Here is a 26,569-nt window from a genome sequence, read left to right as displayed (position 1 = left end):
TATTCTAAGCAAAGCCGCCGCGCTAATGCTTAGAAACTGAATAAATAAGACCGCCGTGTCTCTGTGTTTAAAGCGCTAATGTTATGAAAGGCCGCCGCGCCAAAAGAAAAAGTTAAAATTAATCACTGCGCCGTCAGTGACTGTGACGTCAGAGGTAAACAGTAAGTTGCCAGAACCGGGAAAACCCCGTATAAAAGGAAAAGATACGCAGACAGTGCAAACTAGGACTTTGCTACCCCGAAGAGCTCTGAAACTCTGGTATCTACCGACGCAAACAAAGAGTAAGTCGTCTGAATCTTCCGTTCCTTAAAACGGACAAGCTATCGTTGTATTAGCTCATGTTAGCTCATTGTGGTTGGAACACATGTGTGTAAGCTCCAGAAACCGGAAGCAAGTGTGTCAAGCCACCGCTCATACACAAAGACAGGCCTTCCTGTCCCTTTTTGAGACGCGACTGCCCCTCGTGGCGAGCTCGCGAATAACAGGCTAATGAGAGCCTCAGCATAGCAGCAGAAGCTTGCTATTAAGCGGTTAGCATCAAGCTAACCTATCGTGCCCAGTGAGGCTTTAAACAGATTCAAGTTACAGCGTGTCTTTTAGACACGTTTGGCTTGACAACTGTGCATCGATACAGCTGTCTTTACCGTCACTTTGCTGAAATCGTGTGGTTTTAAATGTGCTCGATTTGATTTTGTCATCTCTCAGAAGCGCACGCACGCGCACACACACAAGGCCCATAACTAAACGGAAGTTAAGCCATTAAAAGGGTAATCTTATTAAAACTAAGGTAACTCATTTAAATACAAGTGACGCACTAAAATCAAGGTTTAACAAGATTTAAACCAATTTGGAAAAAATAATTAAACTAAAACAGTTTAAATAAATAAACTAATGATTAAAGTAAAATACACATTTTACTAAATGATTAATCCAGTGTGATTAAAATTAAATCAATTTGATTAAAAACAATTAAATTGAATAGGAAGTTAATTAAATGAAAGCAACTAATTTAAGAAGGATTTATTAATTAAAATAAGTTTAATAAAAGTTAAACCAGTTTTAATTAAGGTAATTAAATTCAACACAACCGAATTTAAACACAAACCATTCTTAAAAATCAACCTAAAAGAAATTACAACTGAAATAAAAACTGATAAATTAAAACAGAATTTAATTAATTAAAATTAACATTTATTAATTACAATAAATTCAATAGGATTTGGATTAAATTTAAAAAAAAATAAAATTTTTTTTTTTTTTTTTTTTTTTTCTTTTTTTTTTTTTTTTCTTTCTTTTTCCAATTGATTAAAAACACCTGATTAATCTAAGGAAACTGACTCAAGGTAAAGCTAATTTAAACTAAAGTTTAAATTAATTGAGGAAAACATTTGTTGATTAAAATAAATTCAATAAGATTTGAATTTAATTTCAATAAAAACATTTTTTTTAATTGATTAAAAATATCTGTTGATTAATTCAACGAAATTGAATTAAAGTAAAGTTAATTTAAATAAAAGTCTTAAATCAGTAAGAACAAGTCTTAAATGAGTAAGAACAATTGTTTAAATTAAACAAACCACACCAAACTTTTTCAAGTTTACCACTCAGTTTTTATTTTCCAAACAGTGAATTGCTAAGAACAAACGAAATAAGATAAAACAATTTACTACCATTGTAATTTTTAAACTTTGTTTGAAAAATTATTTGAAATTTTGAAATTCTTTAGAGTTCTTCGTACGATTTTGATCCACAACAAATCAACATGTCTGTCTCCTCAGAAGACCATCCAGCCGAGAACTTAGAATTTCTCCTCACAGAAATCTTAGGGGACGGAAAATCCACAATTGATGCCAAAATCCGAGAATCTCCCCCTCAAGAATTAGGAGACCTTGTGGCCGATTGCGTCACTGCAGCCGTTTACAAAAAACTGAAGGATAAAGAGCTGGTTAAACAGCTTGGCTGTGTAATATCAGCATTCTCCGCCCAGTTAAAATACGAACAGAATCGGGTTAAAACCCTCGAGAGCGAACGCGACGCTCAACTCAAAGCCATCGAGGAACGCGAAGCCCGCTGCGCGAACCTCACGGCCCAGTATGAAGAAACACGTGAAGAAAATGGACTGCTCCAAATGCGTGTGAGTTACCTAGAAGAAGCGGAAGATCAAGTGAATCAATTAATCACTGAGAATAAAGAATTAGAAAAATCCAAAGTGCTACTCGGTGATAAAATACGCGTTCTCGAACATGATTTCGACACCACAACCCGGGAATTAGACGCACAACTACACGAGTCAAATGATGGGAAGAAACTCCTCCTTGAGGCAGAAGGGGCGATCAAAGCCTCAAAAGCCAAAACTAAACTGCTCTCTAGAGAATTAGACGCAGAACGAGAGAGGGTTAATGACTTATTACAACAAGTAGCTGACGGTAAAGTAGCTACTGCTAAGGTTCAACGACAACTGAACCTCACCAGGAGAGAGCTCCTAGACGCAAGACGTGAGCTCGGGCAGACTCTCTCATCATTGTCAATGTCGGAAGCCGATGGCGATCTTGACTCCGACGGTGAAGACGCAACTCGACAAGTCCCGCGCACCACCGACCCACCGGTACGCCCGCAGCGCCAAAGGAGACCCAGGTATGCCTCCGCGGACCCTCCTATTGACGGCGGACCGACGCCCGCCAGGCCCCCGAATAGCAATCGACCGTCCAACCGCGACCTGGATAAAATCGCCAGAAACATTCCGAGATTCGAACCAAAGTTCGACGAACCCCAAAATGCTAGAGCATTTTTGAGAGACATTGATTTTTATCTAAAAAGTTATCCAATGGCTAATGTTGAAGATAAAATCTACCTAATCAAAGCAACCTCGAGCGGGCTTGTCAATGATTTCATTGAACGTCAACTACCTCAGATCAGAAATGATTACACAACACTGTGCCGCCTCCTGGTGGATGAATTTTCTGACGCACTTCACCAAACAGGTTTCGACTATGCCCACACCGTTAAACAGGGGAAGAACGAATCACCCCAACAATATTACCACACCTTGCTACAGGCATACTTTGGTAATCGCAACGACCCAGGTATGGAGGAAGAACAGCAGTTCAAAAAACTGTTCCTCAGAAACCTTCACCACAGCACGAGCACCCATCTCGGCGTCGCGGCAGATCCCTATACCATGTCTAGTAAGAAACTTCGCGATCTTGCAATCAGAGGCTTCCTCTTGTACAAACAAAATTCAGCAAAATCCACACCTCGCGAAATGTTCCCGATAAAGAATAACTCTCACTCGCTGCAATTGGAAGGCACAAAAAAGACACCCGACAGTCCTCAAATGCCTCCACTGCAAGCACCACAGACCCCTCCGCGGTACAACCAGCAACCGTACCATGGAACAAAGCCAAAACGATACCAAGATAACACCGATTATCGAGATTATGCGCCAAAACAAAACTTTCGGCACCAAAATTCTCGCCCTAACTCACACCACCAAGATCGCCGACCGCGACCACCGTGGTATGATTACAACCGTTCTGACCAGTGGAGAAGACACGACAACGACCGCCGAACACCTCCACCCAGAAACGAACACTCAAAACCTTGGTATCACAAAAATAATCAAAGGTCATACGACCAGCAGCCAAACAGATCAAGATCAGATGATGAATCTAATGAAATAGAAAGTTTAGAAATTAGGTTATCTAACCAAATCACTAAAGAAATGGCATCCATCAAGAAAATGTTCGAACAGATGATTGACGATAAAATCAATAGAAAGCAAAAACAATCAAAATGCAGAGATGACGATGATTCGCCTAGTGCTGTCTTGCTGGTGCAAACACATGCACCAAACCACCGTTTTTCCAATGGACACCAGTCCATTGAGGGTGAACCACCAATTCACCAATTCTTGTGCGACCTCTATGAAAAAGGAATCGCCCGAAAGTTTTATATATCAGCCACTTTTGAAGGTGTGCTTACCAATGAAGCCTTACTTGACACAGGAGCAGATATATCCCTCATGTCCGCCCAACTGTTCAACGAGCTGCGCAGCCTAGCCAAGGAGACCAACCTAAGGTTGATACTCCAAGACTGCCACATTGACATTGAACCTTATGGCGACAACGCCACCGTTATCACGAAGAAGGCTCTCGTACAAGTCACCATAGGGCACCTGACTCTGGTGCACCCGTTTTACATCTCAGACCACAACCAGATTCCTCTTCTCATAGGTATCGATCTGCTCAACCGATTTGAGCCCCTGATCGACTTTCAAAACCTGAAAATCTGGGCACAAGTCAGGCAGCCACTGCCGCTGCAGCATGACTCACTCGACGGAGTTCAGTGCTACCAACTGAACCACTCTCGGGCTCTAAAGGAGACCCCCAGCCGGTCTCCGGCCCAAATGCGTCCGGCTACTAAAACCGTAGACCGTACTCTAACGACCAGAAGTACCTCCCTGTGCTCGTTAACCAACAACCCCCTCGCTACCGATGGTCTTGCGTTTCAGAACCAACAAACCAACGATGCTCTCGCCAAACAAAGGGCGCTATCAGGGACACCCTGGTCCTTTGACCCCACCCAGCTCGCTGAGCCCCACCCGTTGTCAGTGAATGCTATTACGCGCTCTCGTGCAGCTGCCGAGACCGACACCCCAATGTTCTCGCAGGTCATCGCACCGGTAAAACCCGCTTTCACCGACAATGACCCAATAACGTTAAAAGTCTCCTCGGACTTTGCCTCCACATCCAGCCATCTGTTCGCTGCCCGTCGCTCATTACAGATAGTCAAGGGCACCTTGGTCCATGTTTCTGTGGACTCCCAAACGCATGCGTTCGTTGTCCCACAGAACCAAAGGGGGGTGATATTGGCACATGCCCATGACATGCCCTACGCCAGACACAGAGGAGTCAAAACCAAAACCAAGCTAACACCGCTACCGCTTACACCACCCACCAATACACGACCGATCTTGAGAACCACCTCCGAGCTACGTTCGCGTTCGCTCAAAAACATCTCAAAGAGAGTGCGAAAGGCCGTAAAACCTACTACGACCAAAAAGCCTCACAAGAGGAACTACAGGTGGGAGACCGCGTCTGGTATTATAGCGTTGCTCCGCCCGCCGGCAAAACCAATCATCATGCAACCAAACTGAAAAAATAAATAAATAAATAGAAGAAATTTCTTCCCAAATGAACAGGACCCTCCCTGGTCACCGATAAACTGTCTCCAGTGGTGTACCAAATAAAGATTCCGAGCACAAAAACCGAATCAAAGCTCAAATGGGTCCACCGAAACCAAATTAAGCTATACAGAACACCAAAATCAACAGACAAACCATCAACCGCGAGCTGAATAAACCCTACGAACCGAGAGATAGCATTCCTAATTAACCTACCAGTCGTCACGTTCAATAACATCTACCACCTCAAGGACGACATAAACTAAGAACTAGGAACTAGAATCCACTACGCTATCTGGTCCCACCGAGGACACGCCCGAGGGTCAGGACTTAACCGTGCTGGTTGATCCGTAAACTTCCAATCAGCCATCCCATTGATCAGGCCCCAAACATTAGCATATCTAACACCCTGCTACCGAGACCACAGCGCGTCTCATTATATAGGCACAGGCCAAATTTAGCCAGAGCAAAAGAAAACTTTTCTTCTTTCTCTCTCATTCAGTTTAAGATCCCTTAGGGATTTATTTTTGTGTGTTTAGATTTAATTCTTTTATACCCTGCATGCTTTGTCTTTGTCTTATTGATGTGCACCAGGAGTAACTGACCGATACCACGCTATCTATGTGCTTATGTGTACACTTTTATGTTACCCCACACTGCTGATCCCAAATTACATGTTCGCACCGAGCATTGTTGAGGGACACATAGCAACATATAGTACACACACCTAGTCTGCCTTCCTGGTCTACGGGTGCCCACTGCCAAGCGGCACCTCAGAATCGACTCCATGGTCGCCCAACTCCTACCTCCATGGCCCACGGGCATTAACACCAGGCAATGCTCCAACGCCAGCCACCAGGGGCTCCAGGCTTCAACCTCCGGGGCTCCAGGCTTCAACCTCCGGGGCTCCAGCCTTCAACCTCCAGGGGCTCCAGCCTTCAACCTCCAGGGGCTCCAGCCTTCAACCTCCCGGGCTCCAGTCTTCAACCGCCAGGGCTCCAGTCTCCAACCTCCGGGGCTCCAGCCTTCAACCTCCAGGGGCTCCAGTCTTCAACCGCCAGGGGCTCCAGTCTTCAACCGCCAGGGGCTCCAGTCTTCAACCGCCAGGGCTCCAGTCTTCAACCTCCAGGGTTCCAGCCCCAACCACCAAGGGCTCTAGCTTCAACCTCCCAGCTTTGCCTCCAGTATTGACCTCCTGGCAATGCTGCTCATCTCAACGTCAAGGTGAGAGTGATTTCCCTACCCTACAGGGGGAAACACCTCCAAGTTCCAACAAGGACGTTGGACTTTTGTCACTCCTGAACTTTCGTCAGGATGTGTGAGGACCTCAACACACCTTTACCTGTTTCTAGTTGTTGTCAACTTGAAGGTTCGTTCCCTTTTTGTTTCCTCAAAAGAACTATTTGATAAGAGCTTCAAAGCATTGAAACCTTATCAACAGGGGGATTATGTAGGAAACAAACCACATCAAGCGTAAAGCCTCCCCCTTTGCTAGCAAGAATTAACCAAGGAGCCTGTTTTTGTGTTATCACGAACTGTGTAAACACAACTGCCCCGTAACTCTGAGATGCAGAACTAACCCCACTTTGTGGTCTTTGAACTCAATACCGGAGCCGTAAAGACTGATCCAACTATGTGAAGTACTCAGGATGAACCTGTCTTTTACGACTCCCCTTCCTGCCAAACCAAAAGGACCGGAGAATCCAGGGACACTTTCCCCCGTTTATCACCTCCCTGCAGCATTTACGATCGAAAGAAGAACATCCCTCTTTCCTCCTTTCCTTAACAGATACTGTGGGATGCTGTAAAGTCAAAGAACGGTCCCAATGCCCTCTGACCCCCCTGTGGTGAAATGTCACAGGAGAACACTGTCCAGGCCCCTCACTGAGATGTCTCCACGGGAGGAAAGGAGAACAAAGAGAAATTGTATTATGTTTGAAAGTTACAAATGAAAACATTTTTGGAATGATTTCTACTGAAAGTGAAATTGCAAATGGGTCTGCACTCGTTTTCATGTAATGCAATAACCAACAGAATGCTATTTTAAAGTGTTTATCATTTAAAAGTGCTAGAATTACCAGAAAAACATCACAAAAGTTAGTCTGCGGTATTTACTGCGACCATATAGCTAAGAGGAGGCATAACATGATTTTTGATATTTATGTCTATGAGTAAATTACAGGTAAAATGCATTAATTAATTCCTAAAGTGATTCTAGGATATTTTCCAGTCATGTTTGGTATCAAACCCTTTCGTATACAATGATATTTCAGGGATATGATGTTGAAAAAGATGTTTTGAAATATGTGGAATTAATTATTAGGCATTCTTCTATGTTTAGAATCATCCCTTGTCGTCTGTCTCTGTCTTACACTTACACACACCCAAGACACACCCACAAGCTGAAAGCAGAAACGTTGACCAATCACCGACATGATCACAGAAGGATCCACCCAGACGCCTCCTCCAAAAGGCGTCGCCAAACGTCCTTTAAAAAAGGACGCGCGACTAGAAACTATAGTTTTGGACGCGGGCGTTCATGCTCACACGTGTTCCCTCATGTTTCCAGTCTTTTCATTTTATTTCATTTTATTTTTAGTTGAAACAGTTAGATTTTGGAAACCACAGCTGCTTGGTTCGGACGAATACAGCATCTAGTGACGTGCGTAACAGCCGAAAGGAAGCCCGGCCCGCGACCCGTTGGGGTTAGCCAAGAGCCATTCTCTAAGCCAGCTGCGAAGGCCTAACCGCCCCGGATCGGCTGAAGGGGCTACACTCTGTTGAACCGAAACAGAACCAACGGTGGCACGTCCTGCTGCATTGCTCAAAACAAGCACCTCCAGGTCCAACCCTGACATCTTCAGGTACAAGAAATAACTCTCATCAGCAACTTTCATCTACAATAGATCACATACATATTCCATAACTACAAACTTACACGCATTAACAACATGCTACACACACAGTACATCTCATTCATGTTTGTTCGTCTCCCCCTTGTCCGTCCTCCTCTCTTTGTTATGAGCTCTCTTTATTTATTCTTTGATTTATGATTAAATATTGAATATGTATCCTGCATTTTTAATTCATATTTAGTAGATTAGCATCCTTCTAGATTAGTGATTTTCACTTTATTACGTATAATCCTCACTTTTATTAGCCTAGAAATGCATTTTATCATGATTTAATTATCCCATTTCAATTGATATTTTGACTGTGTTAATTGTTGACTTTGAATAAAAGGTTAAAACATAATATTTGATTCTTCTGATTCATTAAAGCTGTGATGATGGTGTAGATGTCTGGTAGAATTCACTTTTCCCTGGTTTCACATTGATGAGTTTAGTCTAAAAACTTAGACATATTTCTCCTGTTAAAAGGAGTGGCACCCCGCAAATTTGAAGTAATATTAATAATCATAATTAATATTCTTAGTTATATAACCCATTAATAATAACTCATCTCATCTTCCTACACACCGTAGATCGTTAAATACATAAACTGACTCCAAAAACTAAGAAAATAAGAGGGAAAAAAAACACAAATAACAAGAAAAAAAAATTCTTCACAAAATGGCAACAAAAATACACAAAAGTGTTTCCCAAGTCACAACAGGTGCTGACTTCCTGTGTGGATGTTGCCTGGGAAACGGGCGCTGACTTCCTGTGTGGATGTTGCCTGGGAAACGGGCGCTGACTTCCTGTGTGGATGTTGCCTGGGAAACGGGCGCTGACTTCCTGTGTGGATGTTGCCTGGTAAACGGGCGCTGACTTCCTGTGTGGGTGTTGCTCGGTAAACGGGCACTGACTTCCTGTGTGGCTGTTGCCTGGGAAACGGGCGCTGACTTCCTGTGCGGGTGTTGCTTGGTAAACAGGCGCTAACTTCCTGTGCGGGTGTTGCTTGGTGAATGGGTGCTGACTTCCTGTGCAGCTGTTGCCTGGTAAACAGGGCGTGGGTGTTGTGCAGCGGCTGCTTCGTGCAGAGGTTATTTTTGTCCAACACGTGGTGTAGATGAGATCTCTGATAAAAGCTTTGGAGTGAAGTCCAAAAAAGTGGAGAAAACACCAGCTTACACAACGGACACGGATCACGGTTTCCATGGCGTCATACTGAGGCTCCGCCCACCACATTAAGATGTGAATCCCGCACTGCATTAGCGGATTTCTATCTTTGGAGTGGTTTTATTCTTTTATTCTGCCTCGGCCAAGGACGTTCTGACCTTCACGGCCACGTCAGGGTCCGGGGATGCTACCCCGGGGCCGGGCCCCGCCGGGCACAGACGACCCACCCGTCCACAGAGAAAGGACAGGAAGTGTCCAGATGAAAGCAACAGGAACAAACGCTCTCACTGCAGCGGTGCTCACACACACGGCCAGCGGCAGAGAGCAGTGTGTGTGTGTGTGTGTGTGTGTGTTATGGGGGTTTTTAGTTTCTGTGACTTTAAAGCATGTTTGTTCCTACGAGCACACAGTGGTTGCCATGGTAACCATACGCTCTCCCTGTGCTGCTACAGTCACTGCCCCCCCCCCCCCCCCCCCCACCAGGCTTTGTTTAAACCGCTCTGTCATTGGTCAACAAAGGATTTATTGGTTAATGACTGTAATTATTCTGCCCTCCACACATTAATAATCTACTGTATCAAAGGAAGAGTCAAAGAATCAGAAGGATTGTAACCTGCAATTCAGTAATAGTCGGGGCCAGGGAACTTCAGGCTTGACTTCACAATTTCTGACACAAGAGACGATGCTCTGTGATTGTGTTGATGATGTCATACTGACGTACTACTCACCCTAATGTACTACTCACACCAACGTACTACTCATACTAACGTACTACTCACACTAACGTACTACTCACACTAACGTACTACTCATACTAATGTATTACTCTCACCAATGTACTACTCACCAACGTACTACTCACCAACGTATTACTCACACTAGCGTACTACTCATACTAACTTACTACTCATACTAACGTATTACTCACACTAACGTATTACTCACACTAGCGTACTACTCATACTAACGTACTACTCATACTAACGTATTACTCACACTAACGTATTACTCACACTAGCGTACTACTCATACTAACTTACTACTCATACTAACGTATTACTCACACTAACGTATTACTCACACTAACGCTACTCACACTAACGTACTACTCATACTAACTTACTACTCATACTAACTTACTACTCATACTAACGTACTACTCATACTAACGTACTACTCATACTAACGTACTACTCATACTAACTTACTACTCATGCTAACTTACTACTCATACTAACGTACTACTCACACTAACGTATTACTCACACTAACGTACTACTCATACTAACGTACTACTCATACTAACTTACTACTCATACTAACTTACTACTCATACTAACGTACTACTCATACTAACTTACTACTCATACTAACTTACTACTCATACTAACGTACTACTCATACTAACGTACTACTCATACTAACTTACTACTCATACTAACTTACTACTCATACTAACGTACTACTCATACTAACTTACTACTCATACTAACGTACTACTCATACTAACTTACTACTCATACTAACGTACTACTCATACAAAGTGTGACGTCTAAATGAGTATGTCGTACATTAGATAGTGTGAAAAGATTGAGTGTGTGAGAAATACGGGGATGTGTACTATAATGGGGACATTTTGTAAGTGTGCACACTAGTCATACTCAATTGTCCCACGTAGAGATGTTGATCATTTGTTTTTAAAATATTTTTGTGAAAAAATTACTTTTTTGCATTGTCTCCAATGAGTTTAATTAGTTTAATAAAGATTTAATAAGTTTAACAGTTTTAATAAAAACACAGTGATGGACTTGATGATTTAAAAAAGGTTTAAATGTAGAAAAGTTCCCTTAATGTTGGCATTTCATGTTTAGTGTTTTTCACCATCTGTGACTCACTAACACTGCAGTAATGAATGAATGAAATTAACGTTGATGTTAATTAGGCTGGATTAACTGTGACCTGGAAACCAGACACATTCATTCTACTGAATAATTCACACTGTGGAGTTTCATTTTATTATAGAAATAAAGCTTTTGTTGCTTTATTTCTATAATAATTTAATAATTCTGTTCCTTGGCTCTGGATCATGACGTTCATCAGGAGGCAGCTGCAAATAAAAGGTCGCTTTGATTCTCGCCAACAGGCCAACGGTCAGGCTCCTCCCACTCTGTGCACTGCGGGCCTCATTCAGTAAACAACACACACACATATGTGGACTCTATATGGCATCTGTCATGTTGCCTTTTCTGCGTGTGTGTGTGTCAGATGAAAACATGGCGTCTCATCGCTGTGAGAAACGTGACTTTATAAATGTGTTTGTTTGTGCCTCCTCCTATAAACGACCTCTCCGTGACCTTTCCTCCCTGTGCTGGGCCCTGATTGGTCGAGCATTAGATTACTGCTCCTTCATTGGAGTGTGTCGTGTGTTTGTCTTGTGTTGTCATTCTGTGTTCATGGAGTTGTTTTGTATGATGTCATTTTTCAGAGCTTTTTCTGACAGTCTGTGCAGCGACTGTGTCATATTCTCTCCAAAATCCATCATTTAAGGAACATTTAACATTTGGGGTCCATCCATAAAGTCAGTAAAATGATGGTCCATTGTTTATGAATCTGTGATAACCACATTTATTTATTCATCTGAATAATATCCACTGTTATCCAGGAACGTTTAGTATTATTTGGGCCATAGTATATAGTCATAAACCACAGAAATGTGTTAAAAGTTGCAAAGTGTGGGCAATGGAATAAAAAATGTAGGGAAGATTAGCTTAAACTAACAAAATGTAGGCATCAAAATGGTGAATGTGGTTAAATTGGCAAAAATATCATGAAATCTGGTGAAAAAGGTTAAAAGTGACAATAATGGGTCAACATATGTGACATTAGGTGTAAAAGTGGTAGAAAGTGTTTATAAGTGATGAACATGTCTGGAAAGTGGAAAAAATGTGCAGAAAGGCATTAAAATGTGATGTAGAAGTGTCAGAAATGTAGCAAAAATACATAAAAGGAGCAAAAATATGGCAAGAAAAAGTGACCCCAAGGTTGAAAATTTTATTTTTTTTTTAATTTATTTATATGTGTATATATATATATATATATGTATATATATCTATATATATATATATTTTTTTTTTAAAGTGGTTCGTTATGAGCAGAGTTGTTCTGTGACTAATGACGGCTGATCATCTTTTTCTTCTTCTTCTCTTCCAGTGTCACTGCAGATGTGACGGAGGCCGACGCCCCTCGTTAGCGTTTCCTGCATCGTTCCCTTTATTTTTACTATTCTTCCTTCGTCGTCCGTCCTTTTGGTGCCAAACACACACGCACACACGAGACGAGCTAAAACCAAGAGGCCGTTTGATAGGTCCTCTTAAAGCCGTATGAAGCTCCTCCCCCTCGCTGTCTTGTCTCCATGTTGCTGCTGAACGCTGCCATGGCGATGGCGTGCGTTAACGATTCAAAGTGCTTTATATCCACCTTCAGGTCTACTTCCTGTAGGAGAGTGGCTTAGCTCCGCCCCTTTATCCTCTCAGACCTCTTCCTGTACGATGCAATCTGACACCTCTCACTGTTACGCCATCGCCGGCTCGTCTAAACTAACGCTCTTTTTCTGACAATCCGACGTTTTTTTTTACGCTCAGTTTTGCCGTCATTCAATTCGAGCGCCGAGTTGACGGATGAATTCGGACACTTTCATGTCCGTCGTGTGGGCGGAGCCGCGCCACCGCGCTCGAGCCGGGCCCACTCCATCCTTTGTCCTCTTCCGCTGGGCTGCACTGAGTTCAGAGCAGAGACGCTCGCAGGAAGTGGGAGTGGCTTCCCTCGCTCGCCTCCTTCCTCGGTTCCTCCCCAGGATCTGATGCCAAACCTCCAATGCAGACTCACCTTTACCGAAAAAAATCAACTTCACTCAGTGCCAAAAACACAGACTTCCTCAAACCGTCGTTTATGCCACGCCCACTTTTTACATCTGACAGAAGTGCCATCAGCTCCGTTTACATCTCAATGTTTACACTCTCAGTGAATCGTAACTCCTGTTTACACCGATCTCATAAGCCCCGTCCCCTGAAACTCTGACCTCATTGTTTACGCCACTCTCATAAACCCCGCCCCCTCAAACTGTGACTGACTTATTGTTTACACTGTGTTTGTCAGCGAGCGCCGTTTGCATTCCTGTGAGGGCGGGACATGTCCCGTCCATCGTACGTTCATCTTTAAAGACACTTTGACGCAATGTCGCACTCGCCTCCAGCGGAGATGTTGTACCTCGTCCTCGTTCTTCTGCTCGTGTCCGGCCTCGCCCTCGCCGACGTCCGGACGCCGAGCGGGAAACCCAGCAGCACTTTGCTCCTCCTCACTGGCCTGAAGAGAACTCCGCCCCCTCTGCGTCCGGCAAAGGCGGCCGAGGTGGAGGATGGCGACGAGGGTCGGCCGGCCGTGGCAGAGCTCCCGCCGAAGCCCCTCCCACAGAAGATGCTGCCAAGCAACGTGACGGCTGACGCCCTGAAGCCGCCACTCGGCGCCGCCCAGGTGGCTCCGCCCCCGAGGCAGCTGGTGGACGTGGACGTGTGCAGGTAGGACAGAACGCCAGGAAACGACCCACGTTTATGATCCTGAATGAAAACATTTTCAAAATGAAATTCAAGAAATGATTTCATAAACATAAGTGAAGCCCCTTCAAAATAAAAGCCAAACATTTTGGTAATTTTGTTTTTCTTTTTTGATAAGAAGAGTCGTTTAATATATATATATATCCTAATAATTAAATTATAATAAGTCATCATAATATAATAAGAGAAGTCATTTAATTATACTGGTGATTATTAAGTGGATGATAATAATAATATTATTAATATTACTATAATATAATTGTAATTTGATTATGAAAATTATAATAATAATAACTAGAAATTGCATTGCCATGACAAATTGTGGCTGTAGCTGCAGAATTAAAGATTTATCTGCAGTTCATGAGCAGCAGCTGTTACACTTTAGCAGAGCTAATCAAGCACTAGCGTGACAAAATCAGCCTCATCTGCATAATTAAATTATATTAAAAGTAAAAGTGTTAACAGTAAACATTAGATAGAATCATTAAAACTAAGCAGTGGAACATTTTGATCTTTGCTAATGTTTAACTGATTTATTAGCAGGTTAAATATGGTCAGAAAAATAAGAAATTAAAAGATTAAAAATAAAAAGTGAAATAGTAATATAATTATAATTTGATTACAATATTTATCAAAATAATATTAATATATTAATAATATAATATAGTCCCTCTGGTCCAGGAAAACATTTAACAATAACATTTTAAAACATTACAATAGAAACACTGAGACTCTCTTGTTTTTGTTTTGTTAAAATGTTTTAATGTCACTGTATTTATCGCCTGTCGATGTAAACAAACAGAATAACTTAAAATATTTACAGAAAGGAAAGAAACAGAGAAAGTAGCAGCTCTGATAACTGGGAGCATTAAGCGTCTCCATGGAAACCGTACTGTTGGTATGTGTCCGTGTGTTGCCGTCACGTAAAGGGTTAAATATGAGGCGTCCTGCACACGCTCAGTGGCGTCCTGTGTCGCAGCAGTCGTCTCCTCATCCCGCTGAGAGGCGTCCTGCTGTTGCTAGCACGTGGACTCCACTCTAAAACGGGTCGAGTGTGTTGGCGAGCGGTGTTGGAAGCAGCTCTCACTTCAGACGGTGTTTTACATTAAGCTCCTCCCCCTTCCTCCTCAGGGGCTACTATGATGTGATGGGACACTTTGACAACACCTTCAACTGCTCCAAGGGCAGCTACATCTACTGCTGCGGCACCTGCCACTACCGCTTCTGCTGCGAGCACCAGAGGAACCGCCTGGACCAGGAGGCCTGCAACAACTACAACTCCCCCGTGTGGGCCACCCAGGGGTCCGTCACCACGCCCACCGGCAACAAGCCCCCCCCGACTTTGAGACACTGCAGCAGCAGAACAACAGGTGAGCCTCAGGACACGCCCCCTGGTGGACACTCCCCCATTGGATGCATGACGACCTTTGACCCCGTGCTGTTTTGTGTCCTCCACGCAGCACGGCCTACGTCATCGGGGGGGTCATCTCCTTCACGCTGGTGGTGGCGGTGGGCGTGAGGATCGCATTCAGCAAAGTGGCGGAGACCCCGAAACAGAGACGTCAACATGCCCAGGTCAGTTTGTCGTTAACTTCAGCCACCAGAGCGTGTCAGCACACTGTTTAAGGGAGAGTAAAGGTCCCTTAGGAGAGCTGTTTAAAGTTATTTACAAATATGTCCTAAAACTTTGAAATGTCTTTTTAGTAGATCTATGTATAATAAACACATTATTATTTAATTTAACTTTATATATAAAGCGCTAATTACAACAAAGTCATGAGTCCATAGCAAGAAAGAAAAAACCCAACAAGATCCACATGAACAAGCATTTATGATGCATTTATGTCATATTCACATTTTTTTTAATTTCTTTTTAAAAAATAGAACTATTTTACAGTTTTAGAGCCTGTGTTCCTCCATCTTTAAATCATGTGATTGATGATGTCACACGCCCCACTGCCTGTAAACATCCCATTGTTTTCTCTGGAGTGAAACATTCAGCCTGATTTATAGATCATTAGTAGATTTTAAAATCATTTAGTAGATTTTAAAATCATTTAGTATTTTTAGACTAAATGACGACTCCTGCTGGTTTTGGTTGTTCTAAAAAAATCAGTAAAAAAGTTAAAGACATCAATGTAAAAAAATGTGCGACCCGAAAACAGTTGTGACCACATGGGGCGATAGTTTCCAACTCTGAGGTTTGGTAGTAGACAATGAAGCAGAGAAGAAGCTCTCCTAAGTGTCCTTTACTCTCCCTTAAACAGTGCGCTGACACGCTCTGGTGGCTGAAGTTAGCGAGTAACTCAGACAGTTGAAGTCCTTCTATCCTCAGTGTCTTCAACAGTCTGTGATTTACTCGCTAACTTCAGCCACAAAAAAACACAATCAGAATCATGAAAAGTTACAGAAAATATTAAAACCTTGTTATAAAAAAGTAGCCTTAATCTCAACTTTTGAAACAATTTTTGGAAAAAGCTGCTGCACAAGGTGTTTTTAAGTCATAACAATCACAGAAATCCTAAAGGTTCTGAGAAATAGAAAAAAAGGTCATGGTTCAATTTATTTATAGAAACTATTTTTTATATGTAATAAAATATACCAATGAATTGCAATTTCTATTAATTTCATGTAATTTTAGGGAAGAAATAGTACATCTGGATATTTATCGTTATCAGGATATAAATCTGCCTATATCATGATATAACATTTTCTCCATATCGTACAGCACTAGTTTAGGGGTTCTTTAGTCCCTCCTGTCATCACTAGGGTGTTTCTCACCCCCTGATTACCTTCCCTCTGTGTTTAAGGAGTGCTGGCTCACACTGTGTCTCTGAGGTCATGTTTTTGGCATTCTCTCGCTCTTATCGGTGATGCTAACGTGTTTGTTGCTAAACGTCAGGTCTCTGGTGGACATCCTGCGTCACCAGTCCAGTCCAGGGCAGCAGGTGGAGGAACAACACGTTGCTGAGCTGCACCTCAGACGGACGAACGTCTAAGAGCCTCCCTCTACACGCCCGTCCTGCATGAGCAAAGACAACCGCAGTGGTGACGCCGCGGGAAAAAACAAGGTTTTAATGAGGCGGGTTAGCATTTACTGATGTTTGAGGTCATTGACGGGAACAGAAACGCAGCGTTTGTGAAATGGTTCATTGTTATTTTTTGTCTTTGTTCAACTTTCTTCTTCTTCCTCTTCTTCTTCTCTGTCGCTACGTCTCTTCGCTCTCACGGGTCCTTTCAGGAGGCCTCACATGTACATATTTAACACCTGAATGATAAACACAAACTGTATATAAGATGTTTATCACCTCATCATCAAACACTGAAGCCTCAGAACAAATACAGCTTCCTCACACTGTGACATTACACTTCCTATCTGAGGAATACCAATATAAACCTTGAGAACCAGTATAAACCTCTAAGACCAGTATAAACCATATAAATCTCTAAGAACCATTAATAACCAGTATAAACCTCTAAGAACCAGCATAAACCTCCAAGAACCAGTATAAACTTCCGAGAACCATTATAAACCTCCGAGAACCAGTATAAACCTCTGAGAACAAGTATAAACCTCTGAGACCGTATAAACCTCTGAGAACCAGTATAAACTTCCGAGAACCAGTATAAACCTCCGAGAACCAGTATAAACCTCTGAGAACAAGTATAAACCTCTGAGAACCAGTATAAACTTCCGAAACCAGTAATAAACCTGTGAGAACACAGTATAAACCTCTGAGAACCATATAAACCTCTGAGAACAAGTATAAACCTCTGAGAACCAGTATAAACCTCTGAGAACCAGTATAAACCTCTAAGAACCAGATATAGGGTAGAAAGTGAGCCCTGAGAGGGCAGAAGAAAAAAAACAGAAACAAAAACCGAGAAACCATATAAATCTCTAAACCAGTATAAACCCTCAAGAACCAGTAATAAACCATAAGAACAACATAAATATCTAAGACCAGTATAAACCCTAAAACCTCCAAGACCAGTATAAACCTATAAGAACCAGGATAACCTCTAAGAACCAGTATAAACCAGTATAAACCTCTGAGAACCAGTATAAACCTATAAGAACCAATTAAATATCTAAGAACCAGTATAAACCCGTATAAACCTCCAAGAACCAGTATAACCTATAAGAACCAGTATAAACCTCTAAGAACCAGTATAAACCAGTATAAACCTCTAACAACCAGTATAACCATATAAACCTCTAAGAACCAGTATAAACCAATATAACCTCTAAGAACCAGTAATAAACCAGTATAATAAACCTCTAAACCAGTATAAACCAATATAAATCTCTAAGAACCAGTATAAACCATATAAAACCTCTAAGAACCAGTATAACCAGTGTTGGACAACAGGTCCCATCTTTCCTGATGTTGTGCTCTAACTGGTGACCGTGTTAACTGATGACCAGCTAATGCTCAGACTCACCAGTTAACACTGATTTAAAAAGTCAGAAACAGGTTTAGACATGATGATAAATAGTAGATCTATGATCTATGATCTATGATAGATCTGAAGTAGTTGAAAAGATCTGATGAGATGGAAGTAAAAAATAATAATTGATGTATTACATTTACTGTACTTTTATGAGACGGACCGTTTGTGTACACAAGGTAATCAGTGAGCTAATGCTAACTAGTCAGTGTGTTGCTCTACCATTGCTGTGATTGGTCCACAGTGTGAGAACGCTCCTGTGATTGGATGACGTTTCTCACAGCAGAGATGAAGAGCCTCATGTGGCTCCTGAAGGCTCCGCCCCCCTCTCTCTCGTCTCTCTCTCTGTCTGTGATGCTCTCTGGCCCCGCCCCTCAGTGTGTGGCTGTGTTCTCTCTACAGAGGTGAACTCCCTCCATCATGTTACCTCTCAGGGCGCTGCGCCTCTGCCCGTCCCCCAAACACGCCGCCACCATCGGTAAGGCTGGCTAACTAGCTCAGCGGCGCCGGGCGGCACACACTGAGTGTGTGTGTTGATGATGTCACACACCTGAATGTGCTTGTGTGTACCCACACCTTCACCTTCACCCGCCTGCTGCCAAAAAGCCCCCCCCCCCCCCCCCCATTGCCATGGAAACCAATCATGGTTAGTTTGATCACACGTTCACATTTAGTTCACACTGAGGAGGGGAGACCACACAGTTGTGTTTCAGTCATTGTTTTTGTGTATTTTTGGACTCATTGTAGTCTTTAAGGGGACATATCATGGTTTTAAATCCTTCCTTTTTACATATAAATCATACAGTTATGGTCTATATAAAGCAGAACTGCAATGCTTGGGTCTGAATTCCTCATTATTATAGCTCCACCCCTTTCTACCACTTTCTGATGTGCTTCTGAGAGCAACTCGTTTTGGTGCTGTCTCTTTAAATGCAAATGAGACACTTCATACCCCGCCCCCTCTTCAGGTGACACTCGGTTCAACTCCACCCTGCTCGGCCATTTTTGTAGTTTGATAGAAGAGATACGGCTATGTAGCGGAGCATAAACTTTTTATTCAGAGGTTATTTACAAAATGTCAACAACGTTAGACTTGTCCATCCAGCCTTACATGTTCCAGCCAGAGTCTGACCCAGTGGAGCGAGAATGAAAATGAGATGATGAACCTGCAGAACCCTAACAAGTGAGCTAACACAAGCACCAAGCTAACACAAGCACCAAGCTAACGCTAGCACCAAGCTAACGTCACGAAATGCATTTTAATACAGTCTTTCAAAGACAAAAACGTCAAAATGAAATGACTAATGAAAACTTAGACTTAAATTAAATCACGTAGGCCATATCATCAAGGATCTAAAACGAGCACACAGCGCTAACATATGAAGACGGTGCTAATGCTAATGCTAACAAAACAATGACAGGGACGTCTTATCATCACTTTTTAGCGTTATTTACAGCTTACCGAAGTGCTCTGTTCATCGTCTCCAAGATAGAAGGAATTGAACCCTCAACAGACAAAGTCTTTCTGTAAATCCTTCTTTATACTGGTGGAGGTTGATGAAGCAGTCATCATTGAAGTGCTTCACACACACAAAAATGACCTTACCCACAGATGTGGTACATTTCTATAAAAAATAAAACTCAACCAGACACTTTGAAGGTTCTGATGCTGGGAGACGGTGTAATGAAGCGTGTGGGTTACTACATCCAACAACCCAACATTTTGACTTATCCTCTCGTAACTTCTGCATCCTGGAGCTTGGACTACAAAATAAAAGCCAAAATAAAAATGGCGGATTGCTCAAAGTGTTGGACCTGGAGTTGATGAACTAATTGGCAGTTCTGCTGCAAATACTGTGATGTAATAGTTCAAAAAACGTAATAGAGAATAGAAAAATCTAAACATATTGAAAAATATGAGCAAAACAGAATATAAAGATATCTATGGAGCACCTGAAGAGATTAATTTGAACTTTTCTGTACTTCTAAACAATTTAAATATACAAAAAAAATGCATTTAAGGGCTAAAAAAGTGGATTTAGCATGATATGTCCTCTTTTAGTCATTTTGTTTTTAGTGGTTTTTTGGGACACATTTTGTGTGTTTTTTCTGATTGTTTTAAGTTTATTTTTTTTTTTTAGCTTTTCTTGTTGAGAGTATTTTGTTGTCATTTTTTAGTGTTCGTTGTCGTTCTTTTGAGGCACTGTTTTTTTAAGTGATTTTGTGTTTTTTGTTGCTTTGTGTATCTTCAGACTTTTTTTAGTGTTTAAGTAAGTTATTTGTGTAATTTAGTTGTGGTTTTGTGTGTATTTTTGTGTCTTTTTGGACACATTTTAGTTGTTGTTTATGTGTTTTTGTGAGTCCCTCTGTCTTTTTGTGTATTTGTTTTCTTCCTCACATGTAGTCCTAAAACGCTCTCCACCTTTTTATGTATTTTTAGACTCATGTAGTGTTAACTCATTTGTATGATTTGTTGTTGTTTCGAGTGTATTTTTAGATATTTTGTGTGTTTTCTTCTTGGTTTGAGCTTCTTTTTCTCTGTTTTTGTGTATTTTAGTTGTCGTTTAATGTGTTTCTCGACTCATTGTGAGTCATTTTTGTGTATTTGTTTCCTCCTCACATGTAAACATGAAGCTTCTAAATGAATAATATTTAATTCTAATAAATTTTAGTTTTTTCAGTTTTAGTTTTGTAAATTGTAGTTTCATTATTTTTACATTTTTACCAACTCTGTGAAAGAGTTTAAACTAATGTGATGGATCTCACTGCTGAGGCTCCGACCGCTCGCTGCTGCGGTCCAGTGGAGGCGGTTGCCACGGCGACGGGATGTGAGGCTGATCTCAGCTGATGAGCCGCTAACACCTACACACACACGCATCCCGTGAGGAGCGTTGTTATACAAGCAGCAGGTCAGAGCTGGAGAACGCACAAAGTATCACGGAAGGGTTCTCAACTCGTGGGTCGAGACCCCAAACTGGATCGCAGAATTGTTTTAAGCAGGACACGATAAATAAGGGTTTAAATATACCGCTACACACACACACACACACACACTTATAAGTCCCTGTGTGACCTGCACCTTCACGTCTGTTTGATGTTCAGTGATGATGTAATACAGTTTAAGCCCCGCCCCCTAACCTTACATAAGAGGAAACACTTTATGTGTATCGATCCATGCTTTGGCTTTTTTGCACAGACCTCTGTGTTTGTGTGTTTTTGTGCTCCTGTGTGTGTGTGTGTGTGTGTGTGTGTGTGTGTGTGTGTAACTTCTGTGTTTAATGTGTGCGATCGCTGGTGAAGGCTCCGCCCACTAGAACCAGTTTAATGTTGGTGGTAGACGACGAGCTGCGAACACAAAACAAGAGAAAACGGGAGATTTGACTCATTCAGAGAGGGATAGAAAGTGTATAGATCTATAGATATCCACCACATAGAGTTGAACCTGTAGGTTGACTAAAAACCAAGGATTCCAGCAACTTATTGTTTTCTCTTTTTGAGTCTTATGTTAGGGTTTCATTTGTTCAGATAACCTTTTTCAGGAAATGTACTTTGATCTCCTGACATGTTTTGACTGTCAACTGCCAGTCTTCCTCACAGGTGTCTGCTGATCGCTTTGATATGTGACTGATTTCCAGCAAGTTCATTTTGACTTCTTCTTGAATAATATGTTATGGTTTTATTTATTCAGACAATATTTTTTCAGGAAATGTATGTGTAAAAAAAAAAATAATAATAATAATAATACAGTAAAATATAAAAATAATAAAGTTAAAAAAATTATTATTATTATTATTAGCAATTATTAAAAAGAAAGTTTACTGAAATTGAGTAAGAAAAAAGAAACAAAAATGAATGATAATGAATAAACAAAATATTAGAAAATTAAATAAAAAATATTGTCAGTCTTCCTCAGAGGCGTCTGCTGATCGCTTTGATGTTTCCTTGACTTCAGCGTAAAAATTCCAGCAAGTTCTTTTTGACTTGTTCTTGAATAATATGTCAAGGTTTCATTTATTCAGACAACTGTTTTTCAGGAAAATTATCAGCGATCAGCAGACACCTCTGAAGAAGGCTGGCAGTTGACAGTCAAAACATGTCAGGAGATCAAAGTAAATTTGCTGATAAAAATATGACTAAGACTAATCTACAGACTAAGTTTAAGACGAGTGAGGAAGTAAACACTGACTGCTCCATGTCTGCGTACCAGTTGTGGTTTACACCAGTGTTTCTCAAATGGGGGTACGTGATGACTCAGCAGAAGGTACTTGGGAGAGAGAGAGGGAGAAAGTGGAAAATGAACAAATAAAGTGTCAGTGTTGGTCCTAAACCAGGCAAACTGATAAAAACTAAAGAAATAAATCTATTCAGGAGCCACTAAATCAGTGTTTTTCCACCATGGGGTCGGGACCCCATGTGAGGTTGCCTGAAATTTCTGAAAAACTAAAATAGATTTTTTATTTTATATATACATGATCAAAAACGAATTATACAAAATAATTTGTGTCTTTGTGGTTGCCAGAAATTCTTGATATCAAAATGGGGTCACGATCCAAAAAAAGGTTGAGAACCACTGCATTAAACACAGTTTATTTCACTTATTTACAAAGTTAGATTCTTTAAAATGTGTTATCACTCATTCATTCCATCATTATGATCTAAAGTTGTTTTTAAATAGTTTTCTAAGCAAAATGTTGTAGTTGGACAAAGGTGGGCTTGGATTCAGAAATAAGAGAAAGGGGGACTTGAACCAAAGTTTGAGAACCACTGGTCTAGACCTTAATTGTCCCTCGTCCCAACTTTCTGTCCAGAACGTGGACCACGGATGAACAACACGCCTCAGCTTTCCTCGGGGCCCAAGCTGATCTCCAGCAGCACAAAAGGCCCCAGTGGCGTGGGTGGAGTCATGGGTGGAGTCATGGGCGGAGGAGGAATGAGACACAACAGCAGCCACCCCAACTTCTCCCACTCCTTCCACAACCTGGCTCAGCTGCCCCTGTCCTACGAGGCCACCATGAAGCCCGAGATCAGCCGCTACAGCTCCCTAAAGAGGCTGGGTGAGTGGGGAGGGGGAGTCAGGGTGAGTGGAAGGAGTCAGGGTGTTTAGTTGAGAGATGCAAAGATGCACTAAATGGATACTGTGGTATGTGGAGGTGAAACCCAGATTGAGTCATCATTTAGTCTGGTTACTAACTGAGTCACTACAGCTAATGTGACTCTAACAAGATAAACAGCTGCAAACGTGTCAAACTAATGTTTGTGTTCATTTATCTCCTGTTGTTAAACAATAGAACCTAACCAAACATCTACTGTCAGACAGTATATGGTCTTTGATGGAGTCAAATTCACTACAGGTACGGTTTAAAACCATAGCAGTGACATTATTGGTGGTTTTTACGCGCCCCTGGTGGTATTCACATACATTTACAAATCAGTCTATGTGTAGCAAACGTCACCAATGTTCCTTCATTGAGAACATTCTTAAAGGAGAAGTAGCATTTATTTTGGGATATTTATTTTTATTGTTTTAAAAACTTCCACAAACACTGATACTGTGTAAAATTCTCTGCTATAGACCTTTATTTTCTGTATTGATATGAAAGAATTAAAAAGCAAAGTGTTTTTGTTTTTAATTGAGCAGTCTATGCAAAGTTATAGAAAATAATAAAACCCTCATTATAAAAATAAGTTGCCTTAGTCTCAACTTTTGCAACAATATTTGAAATTTACCTACAGTATATTGTTATAACATTTTCTCCATCACTCGACTGAATAAACCTGTACTCATCACATTAGAGCTCTGCTGCCCCCTGCTGGTGGAGAACAGTAGTTAGATTACCCTCTGGTGATGGAGCAGATGCCACTTCTTCACCAAAAAGTTCCTGAACATTTTAGTTCCTGAACCTTTTAGTTCCTGAACCTTTTAGTTCCTGAACCTTTTAGTTCCTGAACCTTTTAGTTCCTGATATGTTACACTAAATGTTTCTGTCTCAGAGAGAGAACTGGACGACTACGGCTACCACTCGTCTAAGCGCCGCTCCACCAACGCTCCCCCCTCCTTCCACTCCTCTCAGCACCACCTGCCGTGGGGGGGCGACTACACGCTGAGCTCACGAGGCACCCTGCCCCTCCACATGCCCTCCACCCCCACCCCTACCCGCTGCCCCCCACCGCCCCGTCGCACTACGGTGTGTCCAGCTTCGACCGCCCGCCGCGCCGTGTTCGGTCCCAGGACCAGCTGCTGGCGCTGGGGGACACGCTGTCACGTCTGTCCAAGAACCAGCAGCACCAGTACCATAAAGCCATGATGGGAGGGGGGCGGAGCTCCACCTCACAGCTGCTACGCAGGTGAGACGGGACAAACCATTTCGATCTGTTCTAAAATATTTAAAAGGACAAAAAAGGAGACGGAAGTACTGTTGGAAAGAATAATAAGGATGAAAATAGTATTACGTTATAAAATATAATAATAATAGTCAGTAAATATATATAGTAAAAATATTAATTAAGTTTAGGTATTAACAATAATAATAACAATAACAATAATAATAATGAGGTATAAAAATAACATTAAGTTTAAAAAAAGAATTATAATAATAAAGTAAAAATAATAATTAAATAAAATAGATAAATAATTAAATAAAAAGAAAATTAATAGTAATAATTAGTTTAAAAATCAATCATAATAAAAAAAACTAAAATTGTTAAAGAAAAACCTGAAGGTAAGAAACAAATAAATTAAAATACATAAACAACATTTTAGATAATGGAGAAAAAAAATAGCATTTTTATTTGACTTTAGCACGATTAAATATTTCCACATTCAGTCAAAGCAGCATCTAAAAATCCACTGTAAACGTCCAATCAGAGTCAAGGCCCCCAAACGCTGCTCTGAACATTTTAAAAAGCGTTTAAACTTGATCAAATTATGCGTACAATTAAAAAGAATCTAAAAAGTTAAACATTGATGAGACGCTCAAATCTGCTGTAATCTGATTTGTTGTTTGTTTTTCAGGTCTCATGAACGGCTCCTGGTGTCCCCCGACCGCCTGGAGGACCGCCTGCTGATGGGTGTGGTGATGGGCGGGGGCGGCGGTGGGGGTGGTGGAATGATGGTTCCCACCATGGGGCGCCTCTCCCACCACCAGAAGGCCCAGTCGCAGCAGAACATCTGCGTCACGCCGTCCATGGACCGCCATCACATGGTCAGATGAACTCCCACCCGACGTCTGTGCTACGAGCACGACCGGGTGCCCGTTACCGCCTTACGCCATGGGCATGCACAGCGGCTGGGACCCGCACGGCGGCCCCGTGGGCGGTCACCCTAGTGCCCGACGCATGGCCTTTGCCAACAAAAGGCAGAACACCATCGAGCAGCTGCACTTCATCCCTGGGGTGGGCGGAGCCGGCCAGGGCCTGAGGACGGGCAGCAAGAATGAGGTGACGGTGTGGGGGGGGGCAAGGGAGGGGCGTTTAGTGGGAGGGCGAGACCAGAGGGAAGGGTGACCAGAGGGAGAGCGACCAGAGGGAGGCGACCAGAGGAGGGTGACCAGAGGGTAACTAGAGGGGTAAAATGAGCGTAGAATTTTGTGGTCTACATCCTGAGGACTGTTCTCTAGAAACCCACTCTGAGGTAACGCCCTAAAAACGAGGACCTAAAACGAACCAAGGGACAAACTAGAGTGGACATCTATGAAGACGACATTCTGAGGAAGAACCAGCGACGCTCTTTTCTAACGACGCCCACTAGACAAAACCTTGAGTCAAAGTGGACGACGCCCCAATGACGCCCTGAGGGTGAAGAAGTCACTGAGGCTTCTCTCAGACATGACATCACTCTCATCTAGCCATTCTTTAAAAAGGGAAGCCACGCCCACTTCACAAGAGCAAAAAAAAAAGCGACTGAAGGCAGTCCTCTGTGACTTTGGTTTGCTGAGTCACAGTTTAAGGCGCTGTGGTCGGCTGAGGCTCCTCCGCGTGTGGAGCTGAGGCCGACGTCTGCTTGTCTTTGTGTTTGTAAAAGTATTTAAAAGCCAAACATGAAGCTTCGTATGCAACAAGTATTTTACCGACCATGAGTATTACTGAGCCCTGGAGGGAGGAGTTTGTGTATATGACATCACAGCTGGACATTTGTCTCCATGCCATGCCCACACTTTGTAAAAATAAGCCATTGTGGAGGAAGGCTTGCTCACACCAGGGGAAGCTCTGCATTTCTAACGATCAGCAAATCTGTCCACAGATGTGTTTCAACAACGTTAAAATAA

The 26,569-nt window shown here is 42.0% G+C and overlaps 1 pseudogene; it reads left to right on the top strand.

Moving 5' to 3' along the window:
* Positions 1-13,476: 13,476 nt before the first annotated feature.
* Positions 13,477-25,808, top strand: LOC114460899 (protein shisa-7-like; annotated as a pseudogene).
* Positions 25,809-26,569: the final 761 nt, after the last annotated feature.

This window comes from Gouania willdenowi, unplaced genomic scaffold (genome assembly GCF_900634775.1).
Source record: "Gouania willdenowi unplaced genomic scaffold, fGouWil2.1 scaffold_85_arrow_ctg1, whole genome shotgun sequence".
Classification (NCBI taxonomy): domain Eukaryota; kingdom Metazoa; phylum Chordata; class Actinopteri; order Blenniiformes; family Gobiesocidae; genus Gouania; species Gouania willdenowi.
Note: the sequence above shows the minus strand (reverse complement) of the source record. Positions and strands in the feature narration are given on the sequence as shown.